The 23,077-nt window shown below is 34.5% G+C and overlaps 1 protein-coding gene and 2 pseudogenes across 1 annotated transcript in view; 2 read left to right on the top strand and 1 right to left on the bottom strand.

Annotated features, from left to right (window-relative positions):
- LOC143563330 (transmembrane emp24 domain-containing protein p24beta2-like) overlaps nucleotides 1-23,077 on the top strand; it is a 156,499-nt gene that overhangs the window by 18,496 nt on the left and 114,926 nt on the right. The window lies entirely within an intron of this gene.
- Nucleotides 12,313-14,959, bottom strand: LOC143563338 (protein FLOWERING LOCUS D pseudogene; annotated as a pseudogene).
- The window catches only part of LOC143563328 (uncharacterized), a 76,396-nt pseudogene continuing 68,722 nt past the window's right edge, over nucleotides 15,404-23,077 (top strand).

Raw genomic sequence — 23,077 nt, 5'->3', positions numbered from 1 at the left:
AAACCGCTTCCTGGTTTGAGCTCTAGGCTCTGATACCATTTGTGAAAGTTTAACAAGTGGTATCAGAGCCGGTTCACCAAAACGTTCGTCGTACATGTTCATCGATCTTGGTCCAGCCTTTGGAGTGTTACACGGTTGATTGCTTCCTGCGGTTAATCGGCTGTGGATCGAAGAACAAACCGGTGAAGAGAAGAAAGAAACAAATCCGTTAGTCATGGCAGAATTCCAAGGTCTTGGTGCGGTGAAAAAGTTGAACAACTCGAATTGCAACACGTGGTCTACCTGTATGAGTTCGTTTCTACAGGGTTCGGATCTATGGGAGGTTGTCAATGGTGCAAGCACGGTGGAACCTTGAATTGATACTGACGGGGCGATTCACAAGTGGAGAGTTAAAGTCGGATGAGCTATGTTCATCCTAAAGACAACAGTGGAGGATGAATTGTTGGAGCACATTCGAGATCTCGGAACACCGAAACAAGCATGGGACGCGTTGGCTGCTTTGTTTTCGAAAAAGAACGATGCCAAGTTGCAACTACTTGAGAACGAGTTACTTTCTTTAAGTCAAAAAGAACTCACGATTTCTCAATATTTTCATTGAGTTAAAACGTTGTGCCGGGAAATTGGTGAAATCGACCAAGAAGCAAGAATCGGTGAGGCACGAATGAAAAGGATAATCGTTCATGGTCTTAGGCCCGGATATAGAAGTTATGTTGCTGCCATACAAGGGTGCCCCAGACAACCCACCCTTGTTGAGTTTGAAAACCTGTTATCGGCCCAAGAGGGTTTGGCTAAACAACTTGCAGAAGTTTTAATTGCTGACCACGTCAAGAAAGAAGACTCGGCACTTTATGCCGAGCGTGGTAAAAGTAAGGCGCGGTTCAGTAGAAGCTCAAATCAAAACGGTTACAATAATGATCGATTCAAGAAGCTAGGGTTCCATAAGAATCAGAAAGAATCAAGCAGTCACGGTGAGTCAAGAGAGAAGAAAGAATGGAACAGAAGACGACTCTGAAGAAGATTCATCGGACGAACTGGTTTCCATATAGGTGCTATAACTGTGGACGTAGGGGTCACATGGCTCGGGACTGCCCATCCGTGCCAAAGGAGGAAGGCAACGCTGCTGAATTCAAAGAAGAAGAAGGTTGGGATGTTGAGGCGTATGTCGCTCAAGAAGTTGTATCGTTGCGTTTACGGCTATCGTTGAAACTGTTGTTGATACAGCGGCTGTGGAAGGAGACTCAATAGTTACCGGCGACTGTACGGAGCCGGAGGATGACGCATCGATTGTTAGCGATCTAATGGTGACCGAAAGTAACGCAACTATCATTGACGATGTGTTGAATAGCGGTGTCGCGGAGTTGGAAATTGAAACCACCATGACATTAAATAGAGCAAGGATCCCGTGGCTTGGGAAATCCTAAAAATTTGGATATACAATATTTGAATTTCTGGTCTTGGATATCACTAGATTCAAATGTTGACGATGAATTTGATTATAAGGAAATCATGCATGATAAATTAGGTCGTGATGTTCCTTGGAAAGTTTGGCATGAGTTTTGGAAAGGATCAATGTTAGAGATTGAAGGATGTTTGCATATTGAAAAGACCGTAGACAAAACCACAAAGCTAGAGGTTGGTCATGCTCATATTTGGCATGAAAAGGTAGCCAATGAGATGGAAGTTGTTGGAATTTGCATGCATACACGCATGATGCATGAGAAAGATGATAACTCATCAAGTGGGTATCCAAGTGATGGGCTGTTGTGTGATGCTAATGATGAGTTGGTCAACTCAGTTCATATACAAGTAGCATTGAGTACTAGTGATGGTACTAGTATAATTAGAGATGGTTGGTCGGTGGTGCATATCAAACCCAAGAAACGGAAGAGTAAAGGTTTATGTAACCGTGAAATTAATTGGGCGAACGCAGGTAAAGAAAGCCGTTTGAAAATTAAGATTGAAGAAGTTCGATCATTTTTGGGGATTAGATACCTCGGTGGAACAAGTCAATATTGAGAGGGAGTCTTGACGAAGCAAATACTGAGAGGGAGTGTTAAACGTAAACAATATTTGCTTGGCGTTCAAGGGCGGTTCGGTTTTGATCTCATGAGGTGGCTTGGAGGAGATCGGGATAACTATAAATTAATTGTTATCATTATCCATTTATTAAAGATTTGGTTTAAGATTTGTTTTATTTGAATTAAAGTTAATTTGTTATTCAAACTCCTGTTACATAATGGAGTGGGAGTCAAATTGTATGGGTATATATATAAACCCACGTAGGTTAATTTAGTTGTTATGTTCAGTTTGTTTTTGTTTGTTTCGTGAGTCGAAATAATTTATAAGAAAGAGTCGCTTGAGTTAAGCAAATTTGGAGTTCTTGTTTCGGTTTGATTTGTAATCCCCTTGTGAAAGTTTAGCACAAATTACCTACTTTTGCCTCTTGTATATCTTTCCCAAAATTGATTTAATACTGCTTGTACACACGGCTTGCTTGGGTGACCTTCAATGGACGTGATCAACTTTTTGTAATTTGTGTACGTTCTCGTATTCTTCAAATGCGCCCTAAATATATGCCAACAAAATCAATTAAATGTTTTAGGAGAAAATTAATTAATCAGACCATGCGTACTGGTAGGGGGGAATGGAGGGAGAAGTGTGTCAAGTGACGCCCAATCAGCAAGAAAATGAAAAATTGACATATTTTATGTCATCTTTGTTTGGTTTTCGGTAAATCAAATGGAATACATAATAAGAAATAATTACAAAAACAGATAACAATAGATATAAAGTAGTATTAAATATTTGATATTTTGCAATTAAAGACTATTATTAATTTATTATAATAGATCCTTTATATATATAAATAAATATTGAACGGTGCCATTGAATTTACTTTGAATCTTAAATAGAGTATAAAATTATTAATTCCTAACTATCAACACTTGAGATCTGTTGCACATATGGTTATAGCTAGGATATCAAATAATTTTTTTTTATCTTTGAATATAAACTTCCCGGGATCGAGTCTTTTAGCTCACCTTTTAGTTTTTCAGCCAAAAGATCCTTTTTAGATATATAGGCGGGTGTGTAATCTCCTTACGCGTGGCGGAGACACGTTTCGGTACCACTTACGATTTCGATTATGTTTTGCTTCGTCGGAAGCCAACCAAATTCACCACTTATGATTTCGACTATTTTTTGCTTTGTCGGACGCCAACCGAATTCACGTAGACTCACCATCTCAACACTAGGGTTTGACCCATGTGCGGACCCACTATGTAGCGAAGGGGGCGGCCGCCTACCTTAAAATTTCGTCTTCTTTGAGTATACATGCGAGTTATTTCAATCGCCCCCGTAAAATTTTGATACCGCCCCTCATCAACGAAACTACTAGGGATCCAAGTGAAAAGAGAAGACAAGTTTATAAATTTTAGAGTTTTTTCTAATGTTTACAACAAAGCTTGAACTTCTATGGTGGTGAAAGATGAAGAAAAAAGAGGTGGAAGATGAAGATGAATAAGAGAGAGAAAATTGTAATTCAATTACTTTTGTTTTAATCATATCACTAAATGTTAAAAAATGTTAATCACTTGCATGAACATTATATGTATTTGTAGGGATGAACACATGCCAAGATCGATCGTCATGTGGATTATAAAAATTAAAAAAGTTGAAGAAATTATACATAAAACATAAGGAACTTTATGGCTGCAATTTGGTGTTTGTAGGATATGTGGCTTGTAACAATAAACAGAAGTCTTGGTAGCAATTGTTCTTTTGTTACCCAAAATGTTGTATTAAAGTTTGTATTTGGTGCTAAATATTTTAAATACTTGTAAAACTCCAATAGAATCATTTTCTAGATCCATTTGGAAGTAAAAAAAAAGCCATCGAATGAAGGTACAAGGATTATATTGGTTTTGAACCTTGTAGATGATCAACAAAAGTGGTGAAATGGGCGGACGGTAATGGATCAAGCAGGGTCGAGTCGATTTGGGTAGTTTTGGTGCGTGGATTGAGTTTTGCTATACTTTCTTAATTTAATAAATTATGATGAATATGTGAGTTTCAATTCAGGGGACATGATTTGTTTATAATTAACTTTGAAACGTTTTTGATTTTTTGTTTACAAAGTTAAGTTATTTTGGATTTCAAACCTACTGCGGTTAATAATAGAGTTATAAAGGTGCATAAAACCGGTTTTGGGCTAATAATAGAGTTATAAACATGATTGAGTCAAGGCTAGTCAAAACCGGTTTATAAGGGAACATGACCAGAGGGTTTGAAAATGAATTTTAATCGGATCAAATGTTTTGAGTCAAGGCACGACACACCCCCACGCAACGCGCCAGGTAACAACCTAGTTATTTTTAAGTTAATGCTAAGTTTGTTGGATAGAACCAATAATAACATATATGAGCATTCACACTCCATGGCTAGCTAGGGGTGCAAAAGAGCCGAGCTACCCGATACCGGCTAGTGAAAAAGCCCGATCGAGCCGACAAAGCCCGAGCCTAAAACTATGCTCTTTTAATAGCATGAGCCAATTGAAAAGTAATATAGGCATGGGCTAATATTCATACTTACTCTTATATTTTCAAATTGATTTCATAATTATTCAGATTTCAGAAAGCAATACCCTATTGATAAGGCTTTCCGTTAATATCCCATGAAAGAATTTTTTAACTTGGTGAAAATTTAGCTTGTACACAATATTGATGTTTTTTAAAGAAAAGGCAAACTTTACGCTTCCTATTATTAGTTGCTAGTATCTTTTAAACATTCAAATGCTCAACTGGGTACGGGTCCCGGACGAGAAACCAACACATTTATATACTTTGTGCTGAGAGATCTCCAGAGAATGCTTTATCTGGTAATTTCTTTGATGTTTCAGTTCAATATCTTGTAATTGTTGATTAAGTTGTTTTCTAATATATGTTCTTTATTTTATGTGAGTATTGGACTGATCTTCTTCTGATGGGCTTTCTAAGGAGTTTGGGCTTTTGTTGGCTTAAGAAAGCATGGACATGAAGTATGTGTAGTTTGTCCGGTCTCACATGTGTTATATAATTCCTTATTGGGCCTCAAGTGTAAATGGTCTTCAGTGTGTTGATATCACTATATAAAGGATGTGTATACAGACTTATTGATACACACACAAAATATCTTCATCAAACCATCTCTCGAGTTCTCTCGCTTCCGTTTCTATTTGGATATCTGGTTATAACGATCTAGGGTTAGATTCATTGTATAGGTGAATCGTTAGTCTGGTAGATTGTTAAAGAGTTGTAATACAATCACTGTGTTGGTGATTGATTGATTGTTGTATTGAGTTCATGATTTGTATTATAGTCAAGATCTAGGGGTTGAAAGTAATAATAAAAGAAGTCTTTATGATGCGAGTTTTGACATGGTATCAGATCTATCAATGCTCTGATTCTTGGGGTTCTGGTTGTCGATTCAGCAATTGATGTAAGTTTTAGGGTTCTGACTGAAATCTAATATATGAGAAAAACTGATTGTGGCGATCTTGGAAGGTGTCAAGTGGTGTTGTTGCTGTTATTTTCAATCAAGACTTGTAACCTAAGTGAAGGTTGCGGGTCTTGATTCTTGGAAGGGATACCCTAACTTGGGCACCCATTGGTGAGATCTTTCTAATTCTTTATTTTCTTGGTAAAATGGTTTTTTATAGGCATAATTACGTTGATACCAGGGGAATTATAGCCTGGTTATGTTGTATTAGGCTTTTTAGGATTGTTTGTGCATTTCTTGTGTGCTTGGTAAAACTTTGTGTGTCTTTGTACATATGTTTTTTGTGTGTTGGTTATAATGGGTGATCAGGTGAACAATACTTTGATTAGTAAACTTGAGGCCAGTGATCCTCTATATCTTTATGCAAGTGATTCTAGCAATCTTACCATTGTTAGTATAAAATTAAAAGTGATTGAAAATTATAAAGTTTGGTCTAATGATACGTTTTTGGCCTTGCAAGTTAAAAATAAAATAGGTTTTATTGATGGTACTTTTGCTACGTCAACTAAAAATGATATACTTGCTAGATAATGGGATAGATGTAATCCTATTGTGCTTACTTGGCTGTTAAACTATGTGTTTAAATACTTGTATCTAGGTCAAGTGTATTCTAAAATGGCCACAAAGGTGTGGAAAGAATTAAAAGAAACATATGATAAGGTTGATGGATCTGTTCAGAATAATTTTTATCAGGAAATAAATATGTTTAGTCAAAATGGTCAATCTGTTTCTGATTATTATCACATGTCAAGTATAATGTGGAAACAGTTAGATCAAATATTGTAATTGCCTGCTTGTTCTTGTAATGCTTCAAAACAGTTTGATGATTTTAATCACTTAATAAAATTGATGCAGCTCTTGATGGGTCTAGATAGTGGATATGAGTCTGTTAGGACTAATTTGTTAATGAAAGAAGAGTTACCCACTGCTCAAGATGTGTTTGCTATTATCTCTAGAGAAGAGTCCCATTGGAGTTTTGCTAATGATTCTGTCAAGGGACAAACTCAAGGGTTTGGGCTTGTTTCTAAATCAAATCAGTCTTTTGAAAATAAAAATGCTTCTAATAGAAATGCTAGCATGAATGTTAAGTGTACTCACTGCAATAAACTTGGTCATAGTGTTGAAAGGTGCTTTGAATTAGTAGGATATCCTGCTTGGATGAAACCTAGGAATAATCAAGGGAAAAGGGTTGTTACTAGTAACAATGTTGTTAGTGATAATTCCGGTACATCCAGTGTTTCACTTCCTACTAGATTGCTTCTGATCAAATTACTAGGTTGTTGAGTTTATTAGATAACAAAAACAGTGAACCTACTCAAAGTCATAATGTTTTAGGTATTGTTAGTTCTTGGTTCTTTTCTAATAATAATTGTAGAAAACCTCTGTTTTGTTTTACTAGTACAAAAAAACTTGAATCCAAACCTGGTTGGGGTGTGGATTCAAGGGCAAATCATCATATGGTTATGTCTGATATTGGTTAGATAAATCAACTTGATGTGTCTGATCTTAATATTAGGGTAAAACATCCCAATGGCACAAGTCCCATGGTAACTAGAATAGGTAACATAAGATTGAATGATAAAGTTACTTTATGTGATGTTTTTGTTGTTCCTGATTATTGTGTGAACTTAATATCTGTCACAGCCCTTGAACCCATACCCCGGGAGGGGAGCCGTGAACACGAGTGGTGGTATCGGTGTTTATTATTTAACAGCGGAAAAATTCATCAGGACCGTAGTTAGGGAAAATCATCAGAGTGTAAAACACCATGATTTTCATTTCATCTGGTTGGGTGAAACCCATTTATATCCTTACAAATGTTTTATAGGGATAAACCCTATTTTACAGGAAAAAAAAAGATGTTTCTTTAATTCTGGTGATAAGCCACTTATTTAAGCCGGAAGGCCCGCGGGCATCATTCCTTTTATGTTTATCATCTCACCTGAAACATGTATTTTAAAAATATTTGATCAGTAGAAAATACTGGTGAGTACATTCATTAATAACGACACATATACAATTACAACATTAAGATGTTTTTATACCTGCCTGCTTACAAATTACCGAAAGGTACTTGTCACTCGACCGTATCTATGACTGTGGTCATATTACTTATTGGCTAACACTTGTCCAATAAGTAACGTGTAATAGCCCAGTAGGCAAGCCTTGTATACAAAATCCCACAATACCAGTAGTAACCATCCCATAAGTCTACAGATACTTAATCACTGTAATGTATTTAAAATACTTTTATGAATATATTTGAAAACATTTAGACCATCTGCCATGAGTTTTATAGGTTTTGAAATCATCATGACAGTGTCGGAAAAACAGTTGTCTCACACAAATGTGAGTGGTACAAAAACTCGAATGTCTCACCTTGCAAGTTTACTGTTTATGAGCTTCCTGGTATTAAGCACCTAGTGTAGTATATATATATGTATCCGTATAAACCGATAAGCCATAACAAAAATCACGAGATTGAAAACTTTACACGATGGCACAAAGTCTCACCTTGTTCAGGCCGAGCTTTGGATTCGTGTACTAAAGTCTCGATCAATCGGACAAGGTATCATTGCAGCTACTCGAGGTTTTATACCAGTACTCTAATATATCAGAAAATGAGAGGAAGTGCAGAAAACTCTCGGTGTTAGTAACTTGAGTGTAAACGATGAGCCGTTTTTGCGATGGAATCTGCCTCCAAATTACACTACCACTACTTTGTTGTTATGCTTATTTCTTAGACCCACCTAACTTGAGTATTGATTTTCTTTTGTTTCTTTCAAAACTTCCATGTATGCAGGGTATGTATATATAGTCAAAATTTTCTTGTTGCTTAAGGCTCTTCAAGTTATCCATAGAATAATAAATATTCTAAGTCCTTTACTTCTTTGATAAGACTATCGACCCATATTATCCTTTCCTGTTATTATTATTATTATTAACTAAACTATACATGATCACACGTGCACTTTTATTCTATTATTATTTATTTAATTTCTATATCAATTTTTATAAACAATAGCATCGAATGCTTGTTTAAAGATTTTATATATTAATGAGTCGTTTCACCCGTCAGTTCCCCGTATAAAAATATTTCAGTATTTTATTTTTATCCATAAAGATACTAAGGCGGCTCTCAAACGTGCGAAGTGAAAAGTGAGCCATCAAAGTGCCAATCGCACTTCGCCTGAGCCCGTGCGCGTGCGTGTCGGGGGCTTCATACCCTCCGCTAGAACCATTGAGCATGTCTTGTCATACAAGGATATTATTATGGAAACTCATTATTTTATAAAGAGCTTCCATTTTCTTTCAAGTTTCCATGTGGGATCAAATTCTCTTCCATATTTATACCCATGTGGGAAATTCCATATTTTTTCCTCTTTCAATGTGGGATAAACCCATCTTTTCATTTATTCAAAGTGGGGTATTTTCATTTTCTTATTTTATATATGGGATAAACCCATTATATGTTTTGGAAATTTTGGAAATGTTACAATATCTGTTCATAAACTTGCTAAAGATAGCAAGCTGATTATGTCTTTTAATGAAAATAATTGTTATATGTATGATTCTTTAAAAAATAATGTTCTGGTGACTGGTTGCCAGCTAGATGGTTTGTATATGCGTGGTAGTTCTTCTGTTTGATAAGATGTGTTGTGGTAGCTTTAGTAGTATAAATTTATGGCATGCCAGGCTAGGGCACCCTTCTGATGTGGTTTTAAATGTATCAAAGGATACATTAAAACTGGGAAAGATTGAGAATGATACCCCTTGTGAAGTTTGTCACAAGGCTAAACAACAAAGAGAGTATTTTCCTTTAAGTGATTATGTAACCAAGCGTGTAGTAGAACTAATCCATTTAGATGTTTGGTGTCCTTATAGGATCTCAAGCAGAGAAGGGTTTAGATTCTTTCTTACAATAGTTGATGATCACTTAAGGGCTGTCTGAGTTTTTTTAATGAAACATAAAACTAACGGTGTTTTCTCATGTTAAAAATTTTGTGAATATGGTTAAAACTCAGTTTGGTTAAAGTGTAAAAAAAATTAAATTTGACAATGGTACAAAATTTGTTAACAACCAAATAAGTAAGTTTTGTAATGATAATGGTATCATTCATCAAACAACATGTTCTTATACTCCTTAACAAAATGTAATTATTAAAAGGAATCATAGACACTTGTTGAATGTTACTAGGGCTTTGTTGTTTCAAGCAGGGACTCCTTTAAAATTAAATTTGGGTCTAATTGTATTTTGACTGTTGTTTATTTGATTAACAGGACACCTTCTTCTGTGTTGAGTGGTAAGTCACCTTATGAATGTGTGTTTGGATTTAAACCTGTGTTAGACCATCTTAGATTGTTTGGGTGCTTATGTTTTAGTACTATTTTGAATAAAACAGATAAATTTCGTAGCAATGCTGAAAAATGTGTTTTCATAGGCCATTCAATTCACAAAAGGGTTATAAATTGTGGAGTTTGGAAAGAAAACAAGTTTTGTTTTCTAGAGATGTTAAGTTTTATGAAACTATGTTTCCTTTTAAAGATAATACTAGTTTTGAAAACAATGATTTCAATATTGTTAAAATAACAAATTTGAATTTGTTTGACTTGTATGATGACTTTGTTCCCAAACAGTCTGTGGATGGTTCAATTCCCTATGACGAGAGTCATAGTGCTGAGTCTTTTGCCCATCGGTCTGAGTAATCTGGTTAACCCTTGATTCTACTATTAGTGTGTCTAATAATCAGTATGACTGATGATCAGAGACCTAATAGTTCAAGTACTGAACTAAGAAGGGTTCAAGATGTAGGTAGAAGTAGTGAAAGTAATGATAATTCTGAGGGAGGTAATATTGAACAAAACATCCCAACTGTTCCTAGAAGGTCTACTAGAAATATTACATTTTCTAGAACTTTTGAGGATTATGTGGTAGAAGGAAAAGTTAGGTATGCACTAGAAAAGGTTGTTAAATATTCAAACTTGTCTGGTTCTAATATGTGTTTTGCTTCTATGTTGACTAAAATTAGTGAACAAGAGAGTTTTTTTAAGGCATCTAGTGACTCAAGTTGGGTCATTGCTATGAATAATGAAATTGAAGCTCTTCATATTGGGAACTTGTTGATTTACCTTCAAATAGGAAAACCATAGCGTGTAAATGGATTTATAAAATAAAGTATAAAGCCACAGGTGAAAATGAAAGGTATAAAGCAAGATTAGTGGCTAAAGGGTATAGTTAAAAGGAAATAATTGATTTTTTTAAAACATTTTCACATGTTGTGAAGTTAGTAACTATTAGATGTGTTTTGTGTTTAGTTATTCAGAATGATTGGTCTATCAGCTAGACATTAATAACGCTTTTCTATATGGTGATCTTAATGATGATGTATATATGGATTTACCTGATGGGTATTTCTCTAAAAATGAAACAAAAGCATGTAAACAGAATAAACCTCTTTATGGGCTTAAACATGCTCCTAGAATGTGGAATGAAAAACTTGTAAATGTGTTGGTTGAGCTTGGGTTTGTTCAAAGTATGTGTGATTATTCTATATTTGTTAAGTCTAGTAAATTTGTGTTTTGTATTTTACTTGTTTATGTTGATGATATAGTTTTTACTGGAAATTCAGAATCTTAAATAGTTAAAGTTAAAGAATTTCTTAAAACCAAATTAATGATTAAAGATCTTGGTGAATTAAATATTTTTTGGGCATAGAAGTTATTAAATATGATGTTGGTGTATGTTTATCTCAAAGAAAGTATTGTTTGGTTTTGCTTGCTGAGTATGGTATGATTGGATGCAAACCAGTAGGTAATCCTATTGAACAACACTTTATTATCACAACTATGTGCAAGAAGGATGATACTATTCTACAAAATGTAGTTGGATATCAGAAGTTAGTTGGTAAGTTGATCTACTTATCTCACACTAGACCAATATTGCATATATTGTTCATTATTTGAGTCAGTATATGCATAAACCTTCAAACTCACATTTGAAAATTGCTATAAGACGATCACCTGGGAAGGGTATTTTGTTTAGTAAAGGTCAAATGTTTGAGTTAAGAGCTTATGCTGATTCAGATTGGGCTAAATGCTTGGAGACTAGAAGGCCTGTTACTGGGTATTGTGTTTTTTTTAGGGAATTCTTTGGTTTCCTAGAAAAGTAAAAAACAAGAAACTGTGTATAGATCTTTTACAAAGGCATAATATAGAGCCATCTGTGATGCTACTTGTGAAGTGATGTGGATTGTGAACTTGTTAAGTGAACTACAAGTTAAATTTTGGTTAACTTGTTTTGTGATAATACTGCTGCAATATCTATTGCAGTAAATCCAGTTTTTCATAATAGGACAAAACATTTTGAGTTAGATCTATATTTCCTAAGGAAAGGATCACAAAAGGTTGGATAAAGCCTGTAAACATACAATCTAAAAATCAAGTGCCTGATGTGCTCACAAAGGGATTGTTAATAAGTCAACATTAAGAGATATGTAAGTTACTGCAAATGTTTGACATTGAATTGAGGGAGGGTGTTGAAAGATCTCCAAAGAATGTTTTATCTGGTAATTTCTTTAATGTTTCAATTCAATATCTTGTAATTGTTGATTAAGTTGTTTCTAATATATGTTCTTTATTTTATGTGAGTATTGGACCATGTCTTCTTCTTATGGGCTTTCTAAGGAGTTTGGGCTTTTGCTGGCTTAAGGAAGCATGGACATGATGTATGTGTAGTTGGGCTGGTCTCACATGTGTTATGTCATTCCTTACTGGGCCTCAAGTGTAAAACAAAAGGAACTCACCACAACGGCTCGGATCATCCGACAGATGCCCAAACATATCCAGATCAGTCCCCCAAAACAAACGAGGAAAAAGCATAGTAACTTTATTCAATAAACCAAATCCTAGCTGATTAATCCCATCAAGTTTCCTTTGAGACAACTCGGGATTAAACTTAATCAACCCACTTTTCAAAACCCCTAACGGAACCGTGCATAACGCTACATCACCTTCAAATACCTGACCGCCATTAACCACCACCTACACCCCATCACTACCGTAACGCACAGAGTTAACCATTTTATCGTATAGATTCGGAACATTTTCGGCTAAAGCCTGAACTAATCGCTCGTTGCCACCTGGCAGAAAACAATGGTTCCCTCCCGTATCATACATGTCATCTTGATCCCAAAACGCTAACGAGAGCCTTGACAGTAAACTGCGTTGCATATTCAAGATTCGCAAGATGCTAGTTAAACAAACCCGTTTCTTATTCATTCGCGGGCCCACCGTCAACCTGCCAAAACGTTTCCAACACCAAACCGAGAGAAACATCTTGTGACACCTTACCCGTCAACTGTCTTAACTGACTCGCCTTATACAAAAGCTGGTTAAACGCAACCTCAACTTTAGCATCAATACACGAGTCAACCACTTGACCATCCAACCGATAAAGCGGATATGACAGCTGGCGAGCCAGAATCCCAAGCGGATTACCATGCGCCCATCAAGCCGCAACCCGATTCCCACCTTCCATTTTCTTTGTATAAACCCGTCCCGCAGCCCGTTTCCTACCTTCCAAAACTGAAACCTTATACCCAAACGACGTAGACTGTCTCACAGCCGCCAAACCTGAAATCCCCGCCCCAGTTATTATCACACTCGACTTACCACCAACTTCATTAACAATCCTATCCTTAATCATCGACGCAACCCCGAAATTAATATACCCATGCGAAACCAAATACTTGTATGCCTAATCCAAAAGCTTTACACAACATCAAGAAACAACTCTTTTGTAACCCAATTATTTACTGGAGGGAATAATGTATCAACAATAATGGTTACCTGGTGTTCTCACCTGAACATTCAAGCATAAGCATGTCAAAAATAACAGCATTTTGTTCTTCCTTTGTGCAGCTAAGGGGCTGTTTGGTTCATTCAGATCTGAATGAGCCTCTGTCCCATTCAGCAACAACCATAAGTCTGAATGATTTAGACCTAATTTTAATCATTAAGATGTTTTTTTGTTTGGAACCAAACAGTCTGAAGTCTGAATGAATCAGAGAACCATTCAGATGTAACAAACAACCCCTAAGTTGCAACCCTGTTGCAGCAATAGGTATTATTATTATTTACTGTTTTGTCACATAAGTTGTTCTAACATATTCTAACTAGTTTATATTATTGGTATTGTTATCTAGTTAATTATTAAATTCGGTTAAACCAATGAGGCAGTAATAGTTCAATTTGCTATCCAATCTAATTCTGAAAACATTAAACTAATTAATAGAAAACGTGGTAATAACAATTACCAAATTCTCTCAATAATAAATTGATGTAATAATAACATGCACAAAGAAAACTATTGAAATCATAAATATATTATAAATAAAACTACAACAATAATGGCGATTAATAAAGTTTTCCTCTGGATCCATTGAGTCGAACTCGAAGGATGGATCGTTGAGTAACTCTGATGTAAGAGTATCGTAAACATAAAGGAATTTAGACTTCAAATCACTGTATACCTGAAGGAATATAGACTTCAAATCACTGTTTATTGTTGATTATGCGAATGATAAAATACGATCAGATTCTGATATATGCTATTGGTCAAATGTGTACACGTACACAAGTAGTGTACGAGTGTGTGTGTGTGACCCTCTCTTGACTTGTTCAGTTTTAAGTTTTAACAAAAAAGTTTCAGCTTTCGTGTTTATATATTTTTCATTAATATTGAGTTAGGTAAATAGATTGTATTAGTAAACTATGTTTATGTTTATTATTTTTTAACTTTTTCATCATTATGTTTCAATTATTATATCATGGACATTAACCATCAACTACCTAAAAACTGACAACCACCTAAAAATCATTAAGTTCAAGTGCTTGTAGAAACGGGCTTATAAAGATCTTTGGATTTGTGACTCAGTGGTAGAGACAAAGTTTATTGAACATCCAAAGATTCTGGATTTGAGTCCCAAGAAATAAAAAAACTAAAAAAAATTGCCTTAATAAAATTAAGGCAATTGAATAAATAAAGAACACTTAAAAACTAAAATTAAAATACATAATTCAAAAATAAACTTGTAATATATATACAGTATAGTTACAAATGAAATAAAAAGAAAATACAAGTGGAGAAGAGACCGAAACATTTGGCAGATGTTTGTGTTTCAGCAAACTTATCATTCGTCTATTTACGTTTATGAATGTTCGCTATCATGTATATTTGAAACAAACTAATTAACTCGGGTTTAATGGGGAAAAGATTTATTTGAAACATCTTATTAAAGGTTCAGTGGGTGATGGGAATGTGATGCGGTTTTGGCTTGATTGTTAGGCGACTAATATTCCCTTGCTTAATTGACAAATTCCCAGTTTTGTTTACCTTGACTCGAAAGAACGATTGTTGGCTCATGATTGTTACAAACTAGTCAGTCTCTGTATGGCTGGCTGAGGGCTCCAAGTGTACATCCAGAAGTGAGTAAATGCCATGATATGGTTTTTCTCCTTGACAAGATATACATTGCACTAGATGTGGTAAATAGATTTCTAGTGAAATCCACTAGAAAGAATATCGATCGTAAGCAATTTAGAAGGAAAGAATTTTCCAATACTTGGAACACGTGAGCACCGTAAAAAATCAATATTTTCAACTGGCGTGCGGTGAAAAAAAGAATCCTAACAAGATAAACATGGCACAAGAGGAGTATACACCGACCTTCATGACTTTGCCTGATATGTGATGATCATTTTGAAACTGCGTAACATTTGTTTGTCTCATGTCCTTTAGCCAATTCAACTTGCAAATTAACCCTATTGATTGATTACATTCTGTATTGAGTCATCGACAAGTGACAAGATGACTAAGGCTGCTAGACCAACATGGGCACCTGCTAAAGGCGGTAACGAACAAGGTGGAACACGAATTTTTGGTCCTTCTGAGAAGTACTCATCCAGAGATATTGCTTCTCACACAACTCTTAAGCCCAGGTTACTTGTCACTCAAACTTTCATTTTCAACTTTCCGAAGAAGATTAAACTGATCATATTATTAGAAAATATATCAACTTCGCCTAATTAGTGGCTAGCTCTACGCTTGTAAACAATCATAACGTTCAGTGAAGTGTTTGTGAACCGTTTGGCCTGAATCTGCCTAATTAGATTCTTGGCTTAGAGTTTTTGATTTCCAATTCAAACATCCAACAATAAAAAGATCTTTCTAGAATGTATTGTAAAAACAAACCCCATCTTTGAAAGCATATAAAAATATGATCTTTGATGGAACCTAGTGTTGTGTAACAACTCGAATTTTTAATTATTATTTTATTTAACTAATGCCCTATCCGTGGTTTTGACGTTCGGGTTATTTTACCGCATTTATCGAGAAGATTGATAATTATTATATTATTATTTAGTTAATTATATAAAACATATATATAACTTTCATATTTTGGCATATGTTAACCTAAACTTAAACTTTTACCCAATTATGTTTCCACCTTAAATCCTCGGGGGCCAAAATGCAAATATTATATAAATTATTACTTTAATTATGATACAATAACCCATGACCCATATCCGTTTACCCATTAACCCAATTCGTAAACCCGTTTATAATCAAGGTATCTTGGACCTTAATTAACATAGTTCTTATAGAAATTGAATCAATATTTGATATATACTTGCTAAATTCAGCCAAACCGACAGTTTCATTATATTCAATTTTGGGGATTTCTGAGGGTTCTGGTCAATTAATATAATTTCTAGATCTTGAATGTGTGAGGCACTGGCTCAGCTGGCCAGTGCGGTGTGAGTTTAACTCCTTGAGCCGCCACTGGCGTGGGTTCGAGTTCCGGCCATGGCAGGCTAATTTTGTATTTTTTTTTATTATTTACTTTATAATTTAAAATGGTATTTATTAATATAATATAAATAACATTTAATATTAAATTAACGCTGTTCTATTAAAACCGATATTTAAACCGATCATTTTTCCGAGCTTTTGTTAAATGCCATATATATATATATGTTTAAATTCAAGAGAGAAATGAAATTACTGCAAGAAATGCAAGAAATGAATATGAGCCACTAGTTTTATTTTAGGTTTTAAAAGCTTAAATATAAATGAAAAAGATGTAAATGTAACAATAAATGCAACTCTCTTTCCATTAATACAACTAATATAAACATAATAAATCTCTTTTTAATTAATATATCTACATAATTTAACTATAATAATTAAAAAGATAAAAACACTAATTTAGTTTTATAATTTATTTACATCCTCTTCGTTTTATCTAACAAAAATACAATTTATTCATATAATACAAGTTCTTTATATTAAAAAATACAATTTATTTCCACTCAATTTATTAGAATATATCAACGCGTAATTTTAACAATAAATATCAAAAAATAATACATTTTTTTTTCAATTGATATAACTAGAAAAACTATTGTCATAAATAATAAAAAAATGTCATACAAATGTGTCCATTAAATATAGACAATAAATATACAACCTACACAAAATTATATAACCTACACTTGTTTTGAGCAATAAAACGTACAACATACAAAAAAGCATACAACTTACATATTAAATTCGACATATTCAACAATTATATAAACTGCACAAATATACACATATCCTACACATATGTAACATCCTAAATTTTGTAATGATAAGTTATATTATTAAATAAAGATTTCGTTAGGCTGTCGTGTGTTAAATAAATATTTTAGGATTAAATAAAGAAAGTTACGTTTAGTGATTTCGCGTTAATAATTAATAAAGAATATATCATGGACTTAGATGAAACAAGATGAGATTATGGATAAGATGGGCTTAGGGTCCATGGGCCTTAGGAGTATAAATACTCCCTTAAACCACCCTTAAACCCTAAACCCTCATTTCTTTCCATCTTATTCTCTACACACTCAAAAACACACATACACCTACACCATATTTACGGCCGAGAGTGGCGAGAGAGACTTGAGACCAAACGGATGTTAGCTTGTATTAGATCTTTATTACACGAGCTATATACAAGATCTAGAGTTCATAAACAAGTTAAACGAGATCCAAACGAGCACTAAAGGTATGTTCTTGACCCTTTAAAGTTTACGTTTTATAAGTATTTAGTCTTGAAACGTTAAACAATAATAGATCAGGTGTAAATGGAGCGTAAAGTTGTAACCTTGATGTTAAAACGAACCTAATGAACCCGTAAACATAAACGGCTCGTTTAAAATAAACCTTAGAACTAATATTGAACGTTTTGAGCTTAAATATCCAAACTTTATGTCTTTCCGGGTCAAGTTTTACCCAAACAAGACCATGGGAATGATCACGGGTTCAGTTAACATCATATCCAAGAATTTCTCGATGAAACGAAGATGATTTTGGGGATTTAGGGTCGAACAGCGGCGGCTGCTGAACAATTTCGCCTACAAGCCAACTTCGCTTGCAAACAAGTTCGCCTACTGATCAACTTCGCTGCTGGTTAAGTTCGTTTACCAACATGTTCGCCTCGTACAAGTTCGCCAGATGATTAAGTTCGCTTAATAACTAAGTTCGCTTAATGATTTAGTTCGCTTGATGATTAAGTTCGCTTAATAACTAAGTTCGCTTAATGATTAAGTTCGCCTAATGATTAAGTTCGCTTAATGTTAAGTTCGCTTAAAATGCTAAGTAAAAGTAATCCAGTACTAGACCACGAATCGGGCTAACGAATTAGGCTTAATTCACTGTAACGAATGAGTAAGTGAATAAAGTAATAACTCAAAATCCTAATGGAAAATGTGTTAAGACAGCTTAACCCCAGCCAGGGGCTCTGCCCCTTGGACCCCACTAGGGGCTGCCGCCCCTAGAACCCCGCTGCCAGGGACGCTGCCCCCGGACCCCCGTTCGTTGTGGGTTATATAAAGATAGAAATACGATATGAGTAGTAATAGTAAATTGATACATGTAAATATTATACAGTCAGCCGTGCACAGCTCAAGAAAGGGATTACGATTAACGGTGAATGTAACCGCATTCAGGTGAGTTTCTAGCCCCATTTCCTTGTTATGTTTTCGGGGCTCTGTGCATACTCGATGTGAATGTTAATACACTTGCCTTAAATGGTAAGTGTATGTCTTAATGACGATTGTGATAGTTATGTATGTATGCTTGACAATACGTGAACGACCTTCGGGTATTGCACGTATTGTTAAGGCAAGTATAGTGTAGTATGTATGATATGTGTATGTGAATATGGGAGTATGTAGAATTATATTGTATATGGTATTAAATGTATGGCTATGATAATGAAGGCTAAGGTAAGGTTAAAGGGTTGCATACCCTAATAATACATGCGAAGGATAAAGGGTTGCATACCCCAATAATATATGCGAAGGATAAAGGGTTGCATACCCTAATAATATATGCGAAGGATAAAGGGTTGCATACCCCAATAATATATGCGAAGGATAAAGGGTTGCATACCCTAATAATATATGCGAAGGATAAAGGGTTGCATACCCTAATAATATATGCGAAGGTTAAAGGGTTGCATACCCTAACAATATATGCGAAGGTTTAAGGGTTGTATACCCTAATAATATATGCGAAGGTTATAAGGCGTAATGCTCTTTAAACCATAAGGTATGAAAATGAAAGAAAGAAAGTACGAAAGTAAGAAAGTATTTTATAAACGAAAGTGTGAAAGTATGTAGTTACGAATGTATTGTATGTTATATGATTAACTAGAACTCACTCAGCGTAGCTGACTTTTAGTATGCGCGCAGGAAAGTAGAATGAGACAGCTGGCTTGAGCGGGGACACGTGGCAGAAGAATAAGGGCCTGGCATTAGAAGACTTATTATGTTTTATAATTAATGTTTTGACTTTGAAAGACAAGACGAATGTTTTAAGACATGTTATGATTTATTATGTAATGATCTATGAAAGTTTTATGTTCCGCGTAAGGTTTTAATTAACTCTGATATTTAGAACTGTGTTTATGAGTAAATCCAACGTCCAAATGTGAGGTACCGGTAACGGGGCCTTACAACGTGTGTAGGTTATATGTTTTTCGTGTGTAGGTTATGTTTTCTTATTCTTAGAACAAGTGTGGGTTATATGTTATTGTGTAGGTTGTATATTTCACATTTAATGCAAACATATGTAAGATAAGTTTTTGTATTATTTATCACAATGTAAATACGTGTTGATGGATATTGATAAGTTGAGTTGGAAGAAATTGGTTTTAAATAGAATTTTTTTTAATGTATGTATTTGTGTAGGATGAAATTTTCGTGTGTAGGTTATATGTTTTTCGTGTGTAGGTTATATGTTTTCGTGTGCGTTTGTATTTTATTGATGATGAAATTTGTGTGTAGGTTATATGTTTTCTTATTCTCAGAACAAGTGTAGGCTATATATATGTATATGTATGTATATGTAAAATATTATTAAGGGTTTTGATTATTTAAAATACATGATTTGAATTTATATATTATACCTTAATGTGTTATATAGTTATCAAGTATTTTATAAAAGATTTTAGTTATATAAATTATTTACTATTTATTATTAATTATTTTCATTATGTATTTAAAAGAAAGCTTTATTATTATTAAAAATGTATATAAATATCTTAAACATACTTTTAGTTTAAAATAAATCTATTTATATAAACTATGAAATATTTATAAACATGTAATTAAGTACCTTTATGTATTTTTTATAATTAAAAGTAAGTTATAAGCTTAATAAATAAATTTGTATTACCAAGTAATAAAAACTGTATTACCAAGTAATAAAAACTAATAACAAATAGCTTTTGTATGATTACTCGATCCTTAAAATTTCCGAATCTCAACCTAGTCACTTATTTATATTAGTTTTCGTAATTATTCGTTAATAGGACATCTCGTCAGTATTCTTTGAAGAGTTTGATCTATCATCCACATTCTTATTATATTGTTTTCCCTTGTTCGTTTATTGAGGTGAGTACCACATTCCCATATTTTACTTTTTTTCCACGTTTTGGGGACGTATGCGTAATTTATATTTCTTATATATACTTATACTCAAAACTACAACTATTGTCTTATGTGTTAACAACTTATACCTTACTTGTTTATGCGCTTAGTTGCTTTATATGCTTCCGCATTCGGAGAGGTCCAGCATAATCTCAGAATAGTATGATCATACGCCAGTCGTTATAGCCTTTTGCTTATCGACATCTTAGTTATACTTTCTCATTTGGTTAATTTGTTATTCTCATATGACTTGTTGCAATTACTTATTTTTTATATAGACTATATGTACATTTAAACTGGTGTGTTGCTCACTCAACATGTGTTGTTGACAAAATTCTATTTTATACGCATATGCAGGTTTTCGTAGAAATTTTGTAAGGCCCCGTTACCGGTACCCTACTTTGGATGTTGGATTTACTTATAAACACAGTTCTAAATATCAGATTTAATTAAAACTTTCGCGGAATAATATAAAAATCATCCATTCATTACAAACATCCATAACTTGTCTTTTAAAAACATAACATAAAATATAGTATTTCAAACATCATGACAAAACTCCAGATGCCAGCCTCTTCAATATTGCCATGTGTCCTTCTCAAACCAGCTGTCTCAATCTGTTAACCTGCGTGCATACTAAAAGTCAGCTACGCTGAGTGAGTCAGTTAATCAAACGATATACAATACTTTGACATACTTACATATGCACCCGAAGGTACATACCTTCATATTTACTTACATAATTACTTACACAGGCACTTTCATTATTTCTTTCATACTTACGTGCATACTTCCATTTATACATATACGTTTTAAAGAGCATTCCGCCCTATAACCTTCGCCGATATCATTAGGGTCGGTTCCCTACATTCGCCGATATCATTAGGGTCGGTCCCCTTCATTCGCCGACATTATTAGGGTCGGTTCCTTACATTCGCCGACTTTGGTTCCCTACATTCGCTGACATTATTAGGGTCTGTTCCTTTTTCTAATTCCATACATTCATACATCATTTATACATCATATATTTGTCAATCACATCTTTAAACTATCCCTTGATGGTACATGCAATATCCGAAGATCGTTCATGCATCATCAAGCATTCGTTCATACATAAATCATATAAGACATACACTTACCACCTAAGGTAAGTGTATTAACTAATCACATCGAGTATGCTCACAGCCCCGAAAACATAACAAGGAATGGGGCTAGAAACTCACCTGAACGCGATTACCTTCACCGTTTATAGTTAATCCTTTCTTGAGCTATGCATGACTAACTGTAATATCATTCCATACATTAAATACGGATCTAGCTCTTCTCATCGTTTACTTAATTATCTTACGTATCTAAGCCGGTTTTACTTCATTGAACCTTTACCGCTTAGTTAATCGTTACTTGTTAACCTTTAAAGGTATCTTTCATAAATCGTTAAAGTCCAAGGGTCATTTTGTAATTATATTATTCTTCTTTAAGTCCAAGGGTTGTTCTGTCATTTATTCAGCTTCTAGTTCGTTACTCAGTTCTTAACGAATTGGGTTATCATAACGAATTGGTTCTTGTAACGAATTGAACCCTTTAACGAGCTGGTTATTAAACGAATTGGACCTTATAACGAACTGGTCCTTTGACGAATCAGTCCATATAACGAATCAGTCCGTGTAATGAATTGGACCTTCCGGTTTTTTATCTCCTTTAATGAATGACCATAACGAATCAAGGGTAATTCGTTATCCTTTTCCCTTAACGAATTGAATACGAACTAGAGCTAGTTCGTTATGCTTCCCTTAACGAATCACTAGCAAATCACCCCTAATTCATTAATTCCCGTTAATGAATTAGGGTTAGGTCAGAGAATGTCAGAAACATTCTCTGACATTCCCATACCTCGTACCCATATTCCGGCGCTGCCTTGCCAGAAAACCGGGATCTCGCCGAAAAAGCGAGATCTCACGTATTTCACCACCATTTTCACCGTTTTTCGTCTCGTTCTATCCAGATCTGAGCTAGGGTGACCCCTAATCTCATCTTAGGTTCGGTTTATACCCGATTCCACCCGGATCTCGTGACTCTAACGGTTTAACGGTGTCGGCTCATCATTTCGTGACTAAATCTAACGGGTTTTGGTTCATACAACATCATACTATCATTACCTTGAATCGGGATCGGTTTTCTATCTTGGACCGACTAGAGTAAGGAGAGAAACTAGAGAGAGAGATTAAGTGTGTGTTTTGGTGGTGTATGTAATATGTGTGAAATGAATGATTAAATGAGTACTTATGACTTATATAATTATGGATCATGGGCTTAAGCCCATGGTCTTTCCTTCCTTCTTAACCCAAGTCCATAACCCATATCCATTTAACCTAACACTAGCCCGACTCATAATAAATCATATTTCATTTTATTAACCGAAACACGGAAAACGGGATGTTACAAATTTAATGCAGGTTGGTAAAGACTTAGTGAAGAATTTAAGTTAGAAAATAATTTATCAAGA

The sequence above is a fragment of the Bidens hawaiensis genome, unplaced genomic scaffold, assembly GCF_021521415.1.
Source record: "Bidens hawaiensis isolate Kalapana, Puna unplaced genomic scaffold, B.hawaiensis_p1.1 tig00021362_1, whole genome shotgun sequence".
Classification (NCBI taxonomy): domain Eukaryota; kingdom Viridiplantae; phylum Streptophyta; class Magnoliopsida; order Asterales; family Asteraceae; genus Bidens; species Bidens hawaiensis.
This window is presented reverse-complemented; position numbering and strand designations above follow the sequence as displayed.